The 5333-nt window shown below is 37.0% G+C and overlaps 1 long non-coding RNA gene across 1 annotated transcript; it reads left to right on the forward strand.

The window, feature by feature from the left end:
• Positions 1-3414: 3414 nt before the first annotated feature.
• On the forward strand, positions 3415-3994 carry LOC128196822 (uncharacterized). The gene is made up of 3 exons (XR_008249229.1): positions 3415-3502; positions 3600-3690; positions 3775-3994. It is a non-coding gene; the product is annotated as an uncharacterized LOC128196822 (long non-coding RNA).
• Positions 3995-5333: the final 1339 nt, after the last annotated feature.

Genomic DNA, 5333 nt, shown 5'->3' on the forward strand with positions numbered 1-5333 from the left:
ACATACAATGCGTCCCTCGTTTCGGCCATTATAAAAGAAGTGAAGCGGAGGTTGCACGTTGCAACCCCCACTCCTTCATCTGTTCAACAAACAATCAAGGGGGAGTGAATATGTCTTGTATGATTCCAAACACCTATTTCCTTTTATGTGAGTATTTTGAAGTTCTAAATTTTACCAAATTTTTCAATAACTAAACTTTCTTAAAAAGTTAAAATTGCTGTCACCTTCAGGTTTATTTCATGTTTCTTCTTCGAGGGAAGCCAGTACCCGATTAAGGTACCAATTACATTACAAAATTTTGTTTTAGCCGATGATGTCATTAGAGGATGGAAAGTACTGTATCAACCTTTTTTTATAACAATGATGTGAGAAGTTACTCATCCTTATGCATGTCACTGTTATCACCATAACCACCGGAGGTCGTTGTTCTCCTTCCCTTTCGCAGTCATTGGACGACGCCAAGAGTAACACCATGGCAGCAATAAACAACCACTTTTTTCATTTATGGACTCTAATATGTTAATAACTTTTTATAATTTTTTGAAATATGTTATTGTTTGAATTTATTTTAAAAAAAATATTTCAAACAGATTAATCACGAGGTAAGAATTGTAAAAAAGATATAAAAAAAAATTATTAAAAAAATATTTTCCTTCATTTCTTTAACAAAGTTATTAAAAGAAATTGTTAAAAATATATTTTCCTTCGTTTATTTAACTCTTGATTGTGGTAGCTTTTGTTTATTTTTCTTAAAGAATACGTGACTGACAAAAAATCGATTCCGGAAAGGGGAAAAAGTTCACCGGAAAAAATAGATTCTGATAGAAAAAATACATATTTCGGTGTTTCTGGAAGAGATAAATCATTATTCAAAAAAAAAATTTCGGAAGTCAGCTTTTGAAACAGATTTCCAAAAAAATCAGAAATATATTTTCCTTTTCCAGAAACAAAATTCCGAAATACATTTTCTATTTCCGGATTGCATTTTCGAGAAGTAAGTTTCAAATAAGGGCAAAAGCGGGAATGTCACTTTCAAATAAGGGTAAAAGCGAAAATTCAATAAATTGACAGGTGTTTTCTTTTTCCAAAAGATTATCCAAAGATAATTATTTTCTTTGCGGTAAATGTGTCTATAGTATTAGTATATACATTCTTTGACTTAAAGAAGAATTTTAACTTACAATAAAAAAATATTATTTTGATAAAAAAATTAAAATTTCATGAGTAATTGAATTAGTGAAAAATATAAACTTTTAAATTTTATTTTAAAAGGGAAAATTTTAAAATTTTCATGTTTTTTACTTTATATATTTACTTTTCATATTTTCCCTTCGGCTTAATTTTAGTTTGGGAGACTAAAATATAATTAAGATGATTACTTTTTAATTAATTCGATCATGTTTTCTTATTAATATCGATAAATTTATTTTTATAAATTGTTAATTCGATCATGTTTCTTACTTGATATATGTAAAACCTGGATAAAATAAAAATAACTTTTATTTTTATTTTAATACCTTTTAGAAATAAATACTTATTTATGATGTGTCATTGGGTGATAAAATTATTTAAGAATTGTATAAAAATTAATTAGTAATTGTTTTTATCATAAATTTCCAAAGGAAAATGATACTTGAACAACCACTTTTGACAACATTTAGACACGTCACACGTGTCTAAATTTGAGTGGTCCAGTTGGAAAAATTAAATGAAAATGAAATATGACGTGGAAAGGGAGTGGTCAGGGTTTGCAGGTCCGCGTTTCAAATTTGAAATTGATTTTGGAACAATTTAAGAGAGAGAAGCGCGAAGGTTCAGAGATAGAGAGTGTAACCTAGAGAGGCCGAACGACTTGGAGAAAGGGAGTTGGAGAGAGAGACGTCCGACGGAGTGCTTGCCGGAGTGTCGCCGGACAACGTTGAAGGCTGTCTGGGAGCTATCGAACCCCTCCAGGCGATTCCGATTCACGGTCGCCACAGGTTCGACGTTGGCGAAGGAAGGGAAGACGCCATCGTCTTCCGTCCGGTCCGGCCCAGCGAACTAGGGGCGCGTTGAAGGTCTCGCGTCGTCCCAGCTGCTTCCGTCCCTGTCCCGGAGTGCCGGCGGAGTGCCGTCGGAGCATCGCCGGAGTGTCGCCGGAGTGTGGACTGTTCGGTGGACCAAAAAGAGGGGTTTTCCGAGTTGTCAGTCCCACCCACACCTTTATCTTCGTCTGTGTTCCAATCGCCGCACCTCGTGTTGAGTGAAGGTTCGTTTTTTTTTTTTGATTTCAGTGGAATGAAGGTTTCATACATGCATGATGTTGTTTGTGGATGGTTTTGCTTATGTATGAAATGTCTCCCAAGTGGATTTTGTTGTGTTACTGATTTGTATACTTGTTGTTTGCTTAATCTTACATTGTTGTTGTAATTTTTTTCGATTGATAGTCATGGACCGCGTTGGCCTTGCTGTGAAAAAAAACAAGCCACCTCAAAATGAGAGTGGTGAACCTAGTTGGCCTTGCTGTGAAAAAACTTGAACCCAATTACCCAGTTCATTCGACTTTGGTACGAGTTATGTTGGTGAACCCAGGGTCCTAGAAAATGTATTTTTATGTGACACGAATTTGTTAAAAAAATGTTAAGAAATTGTTCCCAGATTACTTAGAAGTAGCTGAAACAAGGGAAAACAAACAAGGCACCCCAAAATAAGAGTGGTGGACTTAGTTGGCCTTGGTGTGCAAAAATTGGAACCCAGGTACCCACATATTCTGCCTAAGGTACCAGTTATGTTCCTGTTCCATGAGTGTTAGAAAATGTATTTTTATGTGGCACGAATTTGTTAAAAAATTGTTAAGAAATTGTTCCCAGATAACGTAGAAGTAAATCAAATGAGGGAAAATAAAGAAGGCACCCCAAAATTAGTGTGGTGGTCGTTGTTGGCCTCGGTGTGCTAAAACTTGAACCCAGGTACCCAGTTAATTTGCCTTAGGTACCAGTTCTGTTCCTGTACCACGAGTCTTACAAAATGTATTTTTATGTGGCACGAATGATATGAATTAATAAATTAGTATTATTTTTTTGTTCTCTTTTTGGTTGTCTTTTAACAAATGCTGACAATGTTTGTTATCATTTCCATTTTGTTCTTTTACTTGATTGTGTTGGTGTAATGTAATTTAACTTTTTGTGTTGGTGTAGTGTCATGGAGGAACTTGGTGAACAAAGTAAAGGGCGTGATAGAAGGAAGAAGGTACGCAGGATTGTATTTGACTTCCATAGATTTGTTGTTTGACTGTTTGCACTGGACTCTTTAGGGCACAAAAGAAAAGAACGACAAAAGATTGACAATGTCATTTTATGTATAGTAATTGATGTTTACTTTGTAATTACAAATTTATAAGGGAAGTATGTTGTTTCCAAGCACATAATCTTGCATTGCTTTTTGGACATTTGTTGAATTGTTCGGAAGACAAGAAACCATCATTTGAGGGACAACAGTTGCATACTCCAATCCAACCAAACAAGTATGTTTGTAATGTTGATTTTTGTAAATATAATATTTTCTTGTATAAATGATATGTTAAATATGATACTTGCGTTGTTGGACTTGTGTTGTTGTAGATTTGATTGTGGAGTAATTGTTTTGAAAATTATGGAGTTGTGGGATGGCATTGACAAATATGAAAGAAACACAATGCCCAGTTACACAACTGTAAGCTGTCAAAATTTCTATGTTGTGCATCTTTCATACAAATGTTGCATTGGATTCATGTTTTGTGCATTATTGTCTTTACAGGAAGAACTACAACAATTTAGGGAGCAATATGTTTGTCAATGGATTTTGGATGTGGACAACATGCAGAGGAATCAAGTGTTGGAAGATTTAGGCCTTTTGTAGAATGTTGGGGATTATTGATGAAAGAATAGTTGTTGTTACATTTCATATTTATGTATTGGTTGCACATCCAATCTGATTTCAGAAATTGTTGACAAATATATTTGGTAGTTAAAATTCAGTTTGTTGTACTTAATTGACTTTCATGTGCAAAACGTTTTATCCAAGTACCTACTTGGCCTGTCTGTGCAAAGAGTTATACCAAAGTACCCACTTATTTAGCCTTTGGTACCAGTTCTGGTCCTACACCTGGAGCGTTACCAATTGAGGTTGGATTGGGACAAATTTGTTAATAAATTGACAAATAATTGTTTCGAAATTAATCACAAAGACAACGAATGAGGGAGAACACATTAGGCACCCCAGAATGAGTGTGGTGTACCAAGTTCGCATTTGTGTGGAAAAAGTTTAACCTAAATACCCACTTATTTAGCCTATGTATCAACACCCAATTTCGTCCGGAATGACAAATAGATTTATTTATTTTCATCATGAGTGTAAAATAAAAAAAATAAAAAAAGGGGGGTGGGGGGGGGGGCGTCCACTGATCCGGACGAGCGTCCTCGCTGGACAAGCGTCCATTTCTGCTTGAAGGACGAGCGTCAACTCCTGTTCGCTGGACGAGCGTGCTCTTTTGCGTCCAGAGGGCGAGCGTTCGTTCTCCTGGCGATGAGCGTTTCTGCATAGACGTTCGGCTTTTCGGACTCTACCGCTCGTCCCGGTTACTCTCTATCATCTACCGCTCGTCCTGATCATTCCTATTCTCCATATCTTTATGTCGTTCGTCCTGCACACTATACAACCGTTCGGCTCCTCCCACTGCACGACCGTTCGTTCACTTTCTATCTTTCGTGACCGTTCGTCCTCTACACTGTAATGCTCAGACAAATTTAAAAACAAATTTAAAAACGCAGCCTCCACTACTTTTGGACGCTCGGGCAATACGGGATCTGCTACCGAACGCTGTATGACGAACGACCATACACAAACCTCTGATCCAGGTCGAACGCTTAAGAGTTACCGAGCGTTAAAATCACTAGCATGTCAAAATGCCAAAACCGAACGCTCGCCACCTAAAAACAAATATGATCAAACATTAAACCGGATACCACTGGGACGAACGTTTTGCACCCTGGCCGAAAGATCACAACACATGACCGATCGGTATCACATCAGCACCTAACCGAACAGTATCAAATCAAAGCCTGACCGAACGGTACCAGATTAACACCTATTAAATACTGTTTGGAAGTACGCCCATCAAGATCGAAAGTTCAACTGAGAGTAAGCATACCGAACGAGCGTTCACATAATGTGACTGAACGCTATTTTGCTGAGCACTGTTTGCTGATCAAACCATACTGGACCGAACGCTCAAAACCGAACGCTGAAGAGAAACATCATGGAAACCGAGCGTTGAAATGAGAATTCACCAAGACCGAACGTTCAAATGAAGACCG

This window comes from Vigna angularis, chromosome 5, assembly GCF_016808095.1.
Source record: "Vigna angularis cultivar LongXiaoDou No.4 chromosome 5, ASM1680809v1, whole genome shotgun sequence".
Lineage (NCBI taxonomy): Eukaryota > Viridiplantae > Streptophyta > Magnoliopsida > Fabales > Fabaceae > Vigna > Vigna angularis.